Here is a 15,826-nt window from a genome sequence, read left to right on the forward strand (position 1 = left end):
GCACAACTACCACGTGGTGTACTCTCTCTCATAACAATGCAGTTGCCGATAATTAATTTATGTTTTTTAAAAAAGTCGAGCAAAATTTTAATTTTTTATATATTTTCAATTGTACTCTTAAACGAATTATAATAAAGCTAATCAATGTTCTAATTTTGAACGAAGTGGAATTTTTAAAAAGCAATTTATATTATGAGAGGATTATAAAAATTAAGCTAAAATGTATTTTTAATTATTTAATTTTATATAATATTTTATTTTAATTCATAATTTTATAAAATATTTTTAAATTTTTTAATTCTTACACCGATTAATTTCATCAACAAAAAAGTTCCTACATTTAATTTCTAAATATTAATAAAATATTATCAAATGGTGATATATTAAATTTAATTTTTTAAATTAATAATAATTAATATAAAAAATAATTATTTAAAATTAACAGTGTTAAAATTAAAAATAAAAAAATTGTTTTTTATAAAATTTAAAAAAAATAAAATTTTATATAAAATTGAAGGATAAAAATATCCTTTAACTTGTATAAAGTTATAAACCATTTACATGGCAATTATTTAGTGGATCCGGGAACCAAAATTCAACGCGCTTTTAGTTTGATAGATAATAAATTTATACAAAGTCAACGAGTTTTGCAACTTGCGTGAAGGCTTTTTTTCTTCAAAGACTTGGAAACGGAGACTTGTTTTGATACGATACGAGCGGTGACGAATGCAGAGAGGCAATTCCAATGCTCCTTCATATTTTTTAATTTCTTTAATTTTTTCTGTAAAAAAGGTTAAAATTAGTCCCCATATTTTTTATGGTTTTTAAATTTTGCCCCCAATGCTAGCAAGTATAGATTCATCACTGGATACGAGGAAAAATAGTTCGCGTACTTAAATTTAGGGAGAATTACATCCAATCTCTTCTTAAAAAAGTTAATCATAAATAAAAACTAATAATAAGTATTATTAAAAAAAATCATATAATTTTTATTTGTAATTAATTTTTTTAAGAGGGGGCTGTATATGATTTTTTTTCCTTAAATTTATGAGTTTGACAACTTTAACTTCATTCATTCATTAAAGGTGGTATCAAAGTTAAATTTTAATTTTTTTTTATGAACCAGATTCTAACATTTTAAATGATCATACATACACTCGTTTTATTTAAGTTAGGCCCCACTAAAGTTAATATCAATGCCAAAGTCTAACATTTTAAATTTTGTTTGTTCAGGTATTTTGTTTTTGTAAATTAAAAATTAGGTGAACTTTGATAACTCAGAGCTCATTATGGTCAAAACATATCTTTTTAAAGTCTAAAAAGCATTTATATTAATACTTACATATCATGGCCTACTCATGAAATGGTCATATTGATAGCAGAATTTGAAAATATAATTTTATAATTTATGGGTCAATTTTTATTAATTGACAATTGTTTCACAACTGCGCATGTATTATTTTTATTTATTTAGTTAAGATACGTCCCACGCATTAACAACTTAATATGTGGACAAGAATTTTTTTTTTGTATTTTTAGAATTGATACCAATATGAACATAGAAATGAAAAAAAAAAGTAAAATACAACAAACCTCTGCTCTATTTTATCTTAATTATAAATACTTATTTTCTATATTTTTAAAACCTATGCAAACCTCTTCTACAATCAATGGTTGTAAAATACAAACATCTCATCTACTTTTAATAATTCATTTTTATCTATTTAAACACCGAGTTGTCTAAAATTCATTTAAACTATCCAAAAAGTTAACATGCATATTTTTTGCGATCATTATCATAGTTCACTTTCAATTGTTTCATACATATTAAAAAAGTTATTTTTTTATTTCATAAAAAATGAGATATATTTTTATTTTTATTCTTAGCTTTAAATAATAATATAACTACATTAAATACCTTCATGTTAATCAAGAAATGATAAGATTAAAAAAAAGTGATTCAATTATTATAAGTTATCCTACATTTTAGAGCAAAAACTATTTCTAAGAAGTGTTTTATAAATAAGACCGGAGGGAGTGTGTGTTACTTTCTTATTCATATTTTAAATTTCTTGGTTATGTAAGTTTGTTTATTAAATAATTTTTTTAAAATTTTAAATATATAAGAATTGAAAATTAGAAATATTTTTATGTAGTTGGAAATTTTAGTGCTCAAAAGCCAATCTAAGACAGATCAATTTGGCCCAACCCCTCAAATAGTATTACATCAAAATCACTTGTTTAGTTTTCCAATCAACAAATAAAGCCCAAACTATAGTATTGAAATAGAATCGACCATTGAATTAGTTAAGATAATCAAAATGATTCAAAAATTTATGGCCAAAATCATAATCAAATCGTGATCACACTAGTGATAAACAAAATATTTTATCAAACTAATTAAGATGCTAGCTTAATGGTTTACCATTTTTTTTTTAAATACAAGACCATCGAAGAGCCATGCAAGAAAACAAAATCAAGTCATGTTTAAAGCCATAAAGTTGATGCAATCAAGTGGCAGTTTATCTAAAACCATAATATTAAAGCTATCTCAGGATGTCTGATGAGCTAACAAGTTGGCGCATATATTTATTTATCTATAAACATAGTTAAAGGTGATTTTCTTATCTTTCATGGTGAGGTCTCTACTTTTTTTGATATATTTAGAGAGAGAATGTCTTTCAAAGTAATTATAATCAATAAAAGATAAAGTTTTCATAAAATCAAAGTGGATATTGATTTTAAAAAATTTAACATTTCAACAAAGTTTAAGATCTTTTAAAATTTCATTAAGTTTAGTAATTGTATTGAGATGGTAATTAAAATTCTTTGTGAAACTCTTAATTCAATTACTCTTGTCATTCCTAAATGGTTTACCGATTTTACTTGATAAATTGATTTGGATTTTCATTCAATGGCTCATGCTGAAATGGTTGGAGTCCTAGAACATTGTTTCGTGCAGATTCTTATCGGCCAGGCCCAGAGGTAGTACCCTTTTTTTGTTTTCGGCCTGAATCTAGGGGTAGTGCAGTCCAGCGGTAGTCCAACACGAGCTAAGCTTTCAAGTTGATGCCTAGTTGGGCCCCACATATTAATGGCATCAGTTTGGACAAAATATTCGTGATGGAGTTGGCATCGATATTAGATCCTCACATTTCAAACGTGTTCTTTTTTTTTTCACTCCATCCAATCCCAAATGTAACACCTGATTAATTAATTCTGGAAAATTATAGAAATTGATCAAATTAGTCACTTGTTATCATTAAATATGTGTCATCCGCTGCTAAAAAATATGTTCAACTCTTCCTAAAATACCATTATTTTAATAAGAATATTAAATATGGGAGATAAAGAGAGTGAAAAAACTGTAAAATTAACTAGGATAATTTTAAAAACAATATTAAATGAAAGATTAAAAAAATTGAAGGTCAATATTTTTCTAAGTGGGGCCTCACGCATTAACGCCCTAATTTTGGTCACCTAAAAAAAAAAAAACCCTTTTTACGGTATGTCAGATTCTAAACATTTTAATAGCTGATGCTTGTCAGGCCAAAGAGGAAAAGAATAAAGCACATTGACATGATAAAAAAAAAAAAAAATCTCTTGTAGTAAAGTTGGCATCAATGTCAGGTTTTAACATTTTTGAATGCTTATGCACGTACTCTTTTTTGTTCATGTTCAAATTTTTGTTCCCGTAAACTTTGTATGAAATAAAATGAAATGTGAATAATTAAGCTTGAGATCCATTTCTGAGACATACTTCTTTTAAAATGTACTCCATTTGTTTCTAAATATAAAATATTTTAAATCATAATTTGCCCTTAATAAAATAATTACTAATCTTTTAACTAATCCTATATTTTTATATTTATCTTTATTTAATAGGGTATTTTAATCTAAAATAAATATAAACTGATTTATTTAATAGAGGCACTTTTGAAAAAAGTTAATGATTACATATTAAAAAATTAAAAATATTTTATATTTTTTAACATCTAATCCTTAAAAAAATTATTTTTAAACGAAGGGAGTATATAATAATATATTTATCATAAAATAAATGAATGAATTTACCTAAACTTTAGGTTCAATAGTATCATAAATTTTAAATTTATTTATTTTATAAATTATCTTTTTAACTTTTAAAAATGATGCAATTTGATTCATATAGCTAACAAAAGTTAACTAGAAAACATTTAACCCAAAAAATTTAAATAAAAAAGATCAAAATTTTTTTCATGTCATTTTCTGCAATTTTATTTATCATTGTCTATAATTTTGATATTTTATTATAATTTTTTATAATTCTTTTCATTTTCTATATTTTTTAGTTATAGTTAAAGTTAATTTTTATTAACGATAAATATTATATTGTATTTTTTTAAAAAATTAAGAAAATAATTTATATAATAAATTAATTTAAAGTTTAACGTGCTGTTGACTTTAAAGTTTAAGAAATAATTTTCTTATTTTCCTTTTAACCTATAATATGCAATAAATATATTTAATTATATATATTAATAAAAAATCATTAACATTAATTATTTTTAAAAAGTAAAGTCTTATGAATTTAGTTTATGAGTTTAAACCCTCTTTATCATTTACAAGTTTATTTAAATTGATGAATTTTTGTCACTTTTGGGTTTTGGCTCCCTGCGTTAACATCATAATTTTTTTATTTATTTACATATGACAGGCCCTGTAAAGTGGGCGCCGAAGTCAGATTCTAACATTATTTATTTATTTATTTACGTAAGATAGGCCCCACTGGCCAACAACCGCTCGCATTCACACACTACTCTTGACCAAAAAAAAAATCTTTTGTCTAATTAAAAAAAAAAAAAATCTTTTGCTTCTTGTGTATTAATCTTCAATGAGATTGGTCAGCCCCACATGCATTACTCTAATTTGGATCAATATTTTTCAGAGAATTGCATTTAAATTTCACTCGACACAATTACTTCCTACGTTTGCATCATAATTTTGTCAAAGTACTTTTTTATAAAAAGTTTGATATTAAATTCAAACTATAAAAAATATATTTAGATGACTAATTTATAAAATTATAAAATTTTTAATTTTATATTTGTTCATATAAATTAAATTCGTACAATCCAAACTAGTAATAAACAAATTTAGTAAAATTTTATTTTAAATAATAAAATAAAGTAACTAAAAATTTTAACTCTATTTTATATTAAATATGAATTATCCAAATCTCATTAAAGGTGATGAGTAACATGGTACTTATCTCCTTGATGAACATTAAAACTAGATTCTTACTAACCAAATGGTTAGCAGTGGCACAACTATTACTCGTGTAAACTCTCTCTGGCCATGCAATAGTTATTATTAATTAATTTATATTTTAAAAAAGTTGGACAAAATTTTGATTTTCTAAATTTTTTATATATTTTCAATCAAACCCTTGAAATATACCAAAGCCAGGGTACAGTTGAAATATATATATATATATATATATATAATATTTAGGTAATGTTCTATATTTTAAATCAATTAAATTTTTAAAAAAACAACTTATATTATGATGAGACTATAAAGTTAAATTAAAGTATATATTTAATCTTTTAACTTTATACAAAATTTTATTTTGATCTTATAATTTATTTTTTTAATTCTTTAACTCTAATACTGTTTAGTCTCATAAAAAAATTCTTACACTAAATTTTTAAATATTAATAAAAAATTATCAAATATTGATATAGTAAATTTTATTTTTTAAATAATAATAATCAGTATAAAAATAATTAATTAAAACTAAAGGAGAGTAAAGACAAAAAATAAAATCTTGTATAAATTCAAAGAATAAAAATATACTTGAGCCTATAAAATTGTGAACCATTTACGTGGCAATTAGTTAGCAGATCTGGAACAAAAATTCAACGCGCTTTTAGTTTGATAGTAGGTAATAAATTCATACAAAGTCAATGGGTTTTACAACTCGTTTGAAGGAAGTTTTTTTTTTTTTTAAAAAAATATCAATCACAGACCATTGAAAAAAATTATATTAATTAAGTATTACTTATTGTTAAAACTTATATGAATATTTATCAATTATCAATTTAGATAATTTTTTATTAATAAATATTTATTCAGATTTTAACAATAACTAATTTTAAATTAATAGCAGTTCATTTAAGCTTTTTTTATTCAGATTCTGATATCAATTAATTCTCAATTAATATAAATTTTTTAATAGTTCGTCACTATTTTTTTCCTGTTTTTATTTTTTTAAGATGTTGAAACCGAGACTTGTTTTGATGCGAGGGAAGAGAGTTTACGAACTCTTTAACAGCGCATTTAAATTTAACAGCGTATTTAAATTTATAAGTTAGACAACTTTGGCCCCATGTACTAAAGATGTATCAAAGTTAGATTCTAACTTTTTTTTTTATTATGAAACACATTCTAACATTTAAAAATGATCATACACACATTCGTTTTATTTAAGTTAGGCCAAGTTGGCATCAATGTCATATTCTAACATTTTAAATTTTTGTTTGTTCATATATTTTGTTTTTGTAAATGAAAATTTAGGCGAGTTTGATTTCTCAGAACTCATCATGATCAAGACATATATTTTTGAGTTCAAAAAGTGTTTATATTAATACTTTCATGTCACCCAAATTATCATATCAGTAGTGGAGTTTAAAAAAACAATCTTAGGAGTTACTAATTAATTTTTAACTAACTGGACAATTGTTTTAGAATTGTGCATGTATTCCTTTTATTTATCTAGTTAAAATAGGTCCCACGCATTGACACCTCAATTTGTGGACAAGATTTTTTTTTTTTTATTTTTATAATTGGTATCGACATGAACAAGGAAGTGAAAAAAGATCAAAAAAGACAACAATTTTTTGATTATTATCTTTAATTACAAGTATCTATTTTTTATTTTTTTAAACTATGTGAATCTCCTCTAAAATCAGTAGTTACAAAACACAAACATCTTCTCTAATTTAATAATTCATTTTCACCCTATCCACTAGTTAGTTGACCACTAAGTCACATGTGTTAACCAAAATATCTTTATTTAAATATAAATATTGTCTAAAATTCATTCTAGCTACCCAAAAAAGTTATCTCATATATATGCAACACTTTTTTATTCCTATTTTGAATTTCTTAGTTATGTAAATTAATATATTAAATACATATTTTAAATATACATCCTACATAAAAAATTTAATGAGATACATATTTAATATAATAATAGATAAATTAATCAATATAATTATATTTATTTTTCTTTAAATTTTATGAATTGTAACACAATATTTTTAAATTATGTATTTATTTAAATATTGTCATGCTTAATTATTTAAATTTTTTAACATAATTACAAATAAAAAATTAAATATTTTAAAATATTTAACAGAACATTCATAACAGTGTTTTAAATTAGATTAAAGTGAAAGATATGCATTGTAATTTACTCAAAACAAAAGTTAGAATTCTGCAAAAGCAAATTTGCCGTTTTATGTGGGTGAGCGTAGATAGAGATGAGAAAACGTGATAATTACGTATAGAGATATCATACGTATGTCTGCACGTCTCATGTATCTCTATCAACTATCATTAGTGCTGGTCTTTAGATATATACAGAGAGAGATAGAGAGAGAGAGAGAGAGAGAGCCAAGGACACACAAATCACATGCGTAGAGATAAATGGGTGTCAGATAGCATTATATCATTTCTGTGAGCAAAGTGAGTAGGCCTAGTACGATCTTCTGTGAATTGAGGACGGTTCATTTTCTATCTTTTGCTGAGACATGAAGGAGAAGGACGGAGGGAGAAGAACAGAGAGTTTGATTTTTGCAGTGAATGGAGAGAGATTTGAGCTCTCAAGCGTTGACCCATCAACCACTGTGCTTCAGTTCTTGCGTTCTCAGACTCCATTCAAGAGCGTCAAGCTCGGCTGTGGTGAAGGTCTGTCTCTGAGTTCCTCACTGAGAGTTCTTGATTTATAAACTGGCTATAGTTTTTTTCTTTTTTGTAAGGTAATAAACCATTCAAATGCTATTTGGAGTAATATGAATTTGAATCTGTGTTCGAGCCTCGATTGGTTCCTTGTTAAGATTAAGGGAATAATGGTCTTTACCGTACCACTCAGCATGTTAAAATTAGTTAATTTAGTTTGATCAGAGTTTTCATCTGGGGCATTCGGCCCATTCTTTCTGTGCATTGGTCGCTGAACTTTCCGGCTGCTTTAAATTTTGGGAAATTGACAATTATAGACCATGTATAAACATTAATAATAATTGAAGACCTCATATTAGAGAAAATACCATGGAAGGACCATGGTCTTTATTTCCAATTAAAATACTTCTACATTGAAATAAGGAAAAATGATAATAAAATTTCTTTAAAATGTATAAATGACAGTTTGATCTTTTAAAATGTTATAATTCTATTAACTTTTCTGTCATTAATAAATTTATATAAATGATTAAATTGTCCTTATTGAAAATAAAATGATTGATAAATTTTATTTAAATAATCACAATTTTTTTCTTATATTTACAACAATGCAATAGAAAATCAAGAATTTAACATGTGAAGTTATAATTTATTGTTGCATTGTTGCAAATATAAGAAAAAAGCTATGTTATTTAAAGAAAACATGAGAATCATTTTATTTTTAATAAGAGTAATTTGATCATTTATATAAATTTATTAATGACAAAAAAGTTCCTAAAAACTTCAATGGATTGTAACATTTTGAGAGACCGAATTGTCATTTACATATTTTAAAGGAATTTTATTGTCATTTTCCCTTGAAATAACCTATAGAAGGCCACTCACAAATTTTAAAAAAAGTTATGTAAATTTAAGGATGATCACTGTTATATTTATGAAAAATCAATTGTAATGGATAGAAAATTTCATAAATAAATACAAATATATATTATATATATATATATAATTATTTGTGAATTTGAGGATATATAGTCACTTTTAAATTTTAGCATAATTATTTATGAATTTATAAAAGGCAATTGTAAATGGATGTTAACAAATATGAGAGTCCGTGAATCATTAATTTATAATTAAGACTATTCATATTTGTTCATAACTTATATATGTTTCATATATTTACAAGTGACCATTATTTAAATTTACAATTAATTATCCCTAAATCACAAATGACCATGCATAGATCATTCACAAGGCTATACATTCATTCATAACTAAATTTTCATAAATTTACTAATGATTTTCTTAAAATTCACAAGGAACTATTCTTAAATTTATAGGTAACGAATGCATAAATTTATAAAATTATCTATTTATTCATGATTGACTTTCTATTGAATCACAAGCAATATTCCTTAAATTCACAACTAATTTTTCTTAAATTCATGAGTCACAATCCAATAATTATTTTGATAATTATTTATTTTTTAATTGCAAATGAGAGCATGGTCTTTCCTTGACATGTGAATAATTCAAGGTCTTTAATTTCGTTAATATTTTTACAAGGTTTGTAATTGTCATTTTTCCTTAGATTTTTCTGTAGTTAAATTAAAGATTTTGTTGATTAATATGAATGTGAGGAATGATCTCTTGTTTATTTAGATCTCAATGTTTTGGTTTGGGGTTAAACTTCTTTTTTTTTTTCACTTTCATTCATTTTTAAGAAGGATTCAATGGGCATATTTCTATATCACGCTAAGCTAGGAAATTAAAAAATGATATTCAATCTTGAAATCTGGGTGTCCTAAATCTACTCCAGAGAGCTCATAAACTAGTATATACTGGAGTACTTTTTTAAATTTATAATTTCTTATTGTTACCTATCGGATCATAGCTCAAGCATTTATTTTTTAATTTTTTTTTCATATTAACATTTGGGAGCACTTTTACAAGAAGCGTTCCTCTATGTCCAATACTCGATGCTTTTAAAATAAAGTGTTCTGACATGTTTCGCCTCTTACTTTAGGAGCGCATTTATATATAAGTTCTCTGACATGGGCAATCCAATAAATATTTTTTTCTAATAGTGAAGTATCAATTGACTTTGTGGTTAGCTTTCTGCTTCATCTTATAATGGAGGACACACACAAAACTAACACTTATTGTAGTAGAATATATGCTACGATTTGAAATTTTTGATGGAGTTTCTATTTATTTGTTGCATACATATGTTTGTAGTAGTGTGCATACTCTGATTTGAAATTGTTGATGGAGTTTCTTGTTGTAGCTATCTATCTTTCAATCCATGAAATATTTGGAAGTCGCTATGCTTATTTTCATTGAACATTTAATTCTAAAAATAAAAAAAAAGCAGAATATGGCATACTACCCTTTGCTGTTTTCAATTATTTGTTGACTTTATGATTAAGTTCACACACAAAGGCACGTACATACACGTACATTAATTTATGAAGGTTAAAGTACATATGCACGAGCGCCTGAACATACATTTGTAGAGGTTAAAGGCATTTCTTTTTCGTCCCCATATATCTTCAACTTCTCACTTCAATCTATATGGTTTGCAGGTGGTTGTGGTGCTTGTCTTGTTTTAATATCCAAATACAATCACGTGCTTGACCAAGTTGAGGATTTCACAGCAAGTTCTTGTCTCACGCTACTTTGCAGCATACATGGATGTTCCATAACTACAAGCGAAGGCCTTGGAAACAGTAAAGATGGCTTCCATCCAATTCATGAAAGAATTGCAGGCTTCCATGCTTCTCAATGTGGATTTTGCACTCCTGGAATGTGTGTCTCTCTTTATGGAACTCTTGTCAATGCTGACAAAACACATCGTCCCGAGCCTCTTTCAGTGTTCTCAAAAGCCACAGCTGTTGAGGCTGAAAGAGCCATTGCTGGAAATCTTTGTCGTTGTACTGGATATCGACCACTTTCTGATGCTTGCAAGAGTTTTGGTGCTGATGTTGATTTAGAGGACTTAGGGTTAAACTCTTTTTGGAGAAAAGGAGAAAGTGATGATTTGAAGATAAGTAGGTTGCCTAAATATGATCGTCACCACAAAAAGAGTAAATTTCCTGAATTTTTGAAGGAGATCCATCCTGATCTGTTCATGTCTTCTGAAAGACATAGTTGGCTCAGCCCCACAAGCCTAAAGGAGCTCCAAGGCTTATTGGAATCAAATAATAATGTTGGAACCAGGATAAAGCTTGTAGTTAGTAATACAGGAATGGGTTATTACAAAGATACAGGAAGCTATGACAAGTATATTAATCTGAAGGGAATTTCCGAGCTCTCAAAGATAAAAAAGGATCCGACAGGGATTGAAATTGGAGCAACAGTGACTATATTCAAGGCTATTGAAGCTTTAAAGCCAAAGAGAAAATGTGATCCTCTATCTGACTTTGATATGATGCTTGAAAAACTTGCTGATCACATGAGCAAAATAGCCTCAGGTTTCATAAGGAACACCGCCAGTGTAGGTGGCAATCTAGTGATGGCACAGAAGAATCATTTTCCTTCTGATTTGGCTACAATACTTCTTGCTGTGGATACAATGGTTCATATAATGAGTGGTATGAAATTTGAATGGCTTCCAATGCAAGAATTTCTGGAAAGGCCACCACTAGGATTGGAAGGTGTGATTTTAAGTATTAAGATTCCAAGTTTGGAATCCAATAAAAGTGATCCTAAAAAGCTCAAAAGGAAAATTATCTTTGAAACTTTTCGAGCTGCTCCTCGACCCCTTGGAAATGCACTAGCTTATTTGAATGCAGCTTTCTTGGTTGAGGTTTCTCCAGGAAAAGATTCTGAAGAGACTGTGATAAATAATTGCAGGCTTTCTTTCGGAGCTTATGGTACTAAACATGCAATAAGAGCAAGCAAAGTTGAGGAGCTATTAGTAGGAAAGACACTAAGTGCCGGTATTGTATATGAAGCTATCAACTTGCTTCCAGCTAGTGTTGTACCTGAAGAAGGAACTTCAAGCATTGCTTATCGGTTAAGCTTAGCAGCAGGTTTTCTCTATAAGTTCTTTAGCCCTTTGATTGATCATTCTGATGAAAAATTAGATTATCACTCAAAGTCATGCACTAGTTCATCAACCAATAGGCCTTTGGACATAAAAGAGAATAAGAGGCAAGTTGATCATCATGAAAAAGCTCCTACTTTTCTATCATCTGGAAAGCAAGAGATTCAAGTAGATGAGGAGCATCACCCGTTGGCGAGCCAATAACAAAATCAGGGGCAGCATTACAGGCTTCAGGTTTGTTTTGTACAATCAAGTTAGAAAATCATTTGACAACCTCCTTTATTTCCATATTTATGGCATTTAAAAGTAGAAAGAAATGTTTTAACAAAAATCCTTCACCTTCTTTTGCAAAAAAGTTTCATTCTATAATTGACCCCAATCATTTCGTCACGGTCAATATATATATATATATATATATATTTTCATTCCAGGAATTCTTGCTGCTTGCAAACTTTCGTACATGTAAAACTAAACATCTCAATCTTGTTCTCTGGATTTGAACTATTCTTGATTTCTTTGATTTGCATCGTAAATTCTTTAATTAAATATCTTTTATTTGAAGTATAGATTACCATGATTGAATTAAGCTTTCTAGGCTCCTTATTTGATGCAAACTTTTGCATACACATTTTTGGATCCGAATCTCACTTACTTCTATCTACATCGAGTCAAGAAAGTCGACTGTGATTTGAAAACAAACAATAGTTCACTTTCAATGCTTCGTCTATTCTTTATCTAATTAACTAAGCTTTCTCCATTTTGCTATCTCTTTATTGTATGTGTTAGAATATCATTTATTTTTACAAATAAATCATAGGTGAGGCTGTGTATGTGGATGATATTCCTTCACCAACAAATTGCCTACATGGAGCATATATTTATAGTACAAAACCTCTAGCAAGGGTAAAAAGCATAAAGCTCCAGCAACAAGATGGAGTGAGGGCAATCATTTCAAGTAAAGACATTCCTGATGGTGGTGAAAATGTTGGTTCTATTTCTACATACGGTGTTGGTGAACCTTTGTTTGCAGAAGAAACTGTCAGCCGTATCGGTGATCGTGTTGCCTTTGTGGTATAGGTTCATGATTCCCTCATGTTGGTCTAGATAAAAGGAAGATATACTGTATACTTACCATTGCTTCATGAATTTGTTTAATTAGGTTGCAGATTCTCAGAAACTTGCAGATATGGCTGCAAATTCTACAGTTGTTGAGTATGATTTCAAGAATCTTGAATCACCAATTCTAACCATGGAAGAGGCTGTTGAAAGATCTAGTCTTTTTGAAATTCCTCCAGTGTACTATCCCCAACAAATAGGTGATATATCAGAAGGAATGGCAGAAGCAGACCACAAGATTCTTTCTGCTGAGGTGCATGGAATACATTTATTTTCCTTCATATTGTGATTCCCTCTTTTACATATCTAAGACATGTATAAATTTCTAGCTTAGACAAATTTGACACATACTTCAACTAACATTAGCTAATTTTCAACAATCTTTATACAGAAAAATACGCATAGATAATTGCTTAACTATCTTCTAGGTTTAAGAAAGCATAAGCATTTTCTTTAATATCTTCTTTTACTATCACCTATTTCTCTGTCTTCACTTCTTTTACTATCAAGTATCAGTTTCCACATTTTATCTCTAGCGTCCATATTTTGAACATTTTGAAGTTTTTTGACTCTTGTAATAATTTAAAATCCAGATTAAACTTGGGTCTCAATATTATTTCTATATGGAGACACAAACTGCACTTGCTGTGCCAGATGAAGACAATTGCTTGGTGGTTTACACTTCATGTCAAGGGCCAGAATATGCACATTCTACAATTGCAAGATGCCTAAATATTCCTGAGCATAATGTTCGTGTAATCACGAGAAGGGTAGGTGGTGGTTTTGGTGGAAAGTACGTAAAAGCCTTTCCTGTAAGTGTCTAATTTTCCCTTCTTTCTTCTTTCTACTTTATTGCCTTTGTATCCAAACTATGCTCATCTTGATCATACATTTGAAGTTTAATAGCTTACTAATGATATTATCTAATGTGTATGACGTAGATTTTAATACAAGATATACAATTTTTTTTTGTAAAGGAATCTAATTCTAGCATACATCAGGTTACAATAGAATTGTATCAGTAGTTCAGCACAAGAAAATGGATATTATATGCATGGTGCTCATGATTGTTTAGTGTAAGTACTTACAATTAAATCTTTTAGATTGCTACGACATGTGCACTTGCAGCGCATAAATTACGACGCCCTGTCAGAATGTATATGAATCGTAAGACGGACATGATAATGGCTGGAGGAAGGCATCCTATGAAGATAACATACAATGTTGGATTTAAAAGTAATGGGAAGATTACTGCTTTAGAACTTAAGATATTGATAGATCAAGGGATATATCAGGATATATTTGCAATAGTACCACTTGCTATAGTTAATTCACTTAAAAAATATGATTGGGGTGTTCTATCTTTTGATATAAAAGTATGCAAGACTAATCTTCCTAGTAGATCTATAATGAGAGCCCCTGGGGATGTTGAGGGATCATATATTGCTGAAGCTATAATAGAACATGTGGCATCCACACTTTCAATAGATGTAGATTCTGTGAGAAGCATTAATTTCCACACATACAAAAGTCTATGCACTTTTTACAAGGATGCTGCAGGTGAACCTCTTGAGTATAACCTAGTTTCAATATGGAATAAGTTAGCTGTTTCTGCAAGGTATGACCAGAGGAGAGAAACTGTGAAAGAGTTTAATAGGAATAACATTTGGAAAAAAAGAGGTTTATCTCGTGTGCCTGTTGTGTATGAATTAAATGTGAGACCTTCACCAGGAAAAACAAGTATTTTAAAGGATGGGTCTGTTGTTGTTGAAGTTGGAGGGATTGAAATAGGTCAAGGTTTGTGGACTAAGGTGAAACAGATGGCTGCATATGCTCTTAGTTTGATCCAATGTGAAGGATCTCAAGACCTCTTGGATAAAATACGTGTCATACAATCTGATTCGTTGAGCATGATTCAAGGAGGGTTTACAGGTAATAGTACTACATCTGAGTCAAGCTGTGCAGCAGTTAGGCTTAGCTGCAATGTCTTGGTTGAAAGGTTAATGCCACTCAAGGAAAGCTTGCAGAAGGAGACTGGTTCTGTCAAATGGGACACACTTATTTCTCAGGTACGTAGATACTAGTGTATGATTCAAAAAAGTGATCCTTAATTAATTTTTTGTTGGTTTCATCCTTAATTATTTTCTTTGTTATACATATAATGATAATAATATGTATAGATGAGCTTTATATTAACATGCATGCGGTAACTGTGCATATATATTCATTACCTTGCTAACTTTATGCTTTAAAATTAAATTAATTCTTCAAGTAAAATGTATAGACCTATCTTGAATTTTATTGAAATTATAAAGCTACCCTATATTTTCAAAACTAAGGCAATTTTTTTTTCCTTAAATTTGCCAAAATTACACAGGCTTGCTTTATTATTATTTTTTTATGTTATTTTTGAAGGCTATGGAATAAACCATATATATAGAGAATAGTTCAGGTTTTTTGAACATGATACATATCACCTTTGCCAAAGTGTAAGATGTCATTACAATACACTAGCGTTGTGTTAAGAATGACTAATAATTGTCATGGCATGAGTATTATCATTATTTGCCAGCCAATTCTTGCATTTATTAACTTCTATATATAAAAGTGTGCTCTATATAGTAAACACACCATTCCCTTAATAATTATTTATTTATGATATATTTTATTTTCAAAATCTATATAAACCTCCAATAATATTATTGGGACAATTACATACAA

The 15,826-nt window shown here is 28.2% G+C and overlaps 1 pseudogene; it reads left to right on the forward strand.

Annotated features, from left to right (window-relative positions):
- Positions 1-7,654: 7,654 nt before the first annotated feature.
- On the forward strand, positions 7,655-15,236 carry LOC129317189 (indole-3-acetaldehyde oxidase-like; annotated as a pseudogene).
- Positions 15,237-15,826: the final 590 nt, after the last annotated feature.

The sequence above is a fragment of the Prosopis cineraria genome, unplaced genomic scaffold, assembly GCF_029017545.1.
Source record: "Prosopis cineraria cultivar Desert tree isolate PC_DT_omini unplaced genomic scaffold, ASM2901754v1 PC8, whole genome shotgun sequence".
In the NCBI taxonomy this organism is placed as follows: Eukaryota; Viridiplantae; Streptophyta; class Magnoliopsida; order Fabales; family Fabaceae; genus Prosopis; species Prosopis cineraria.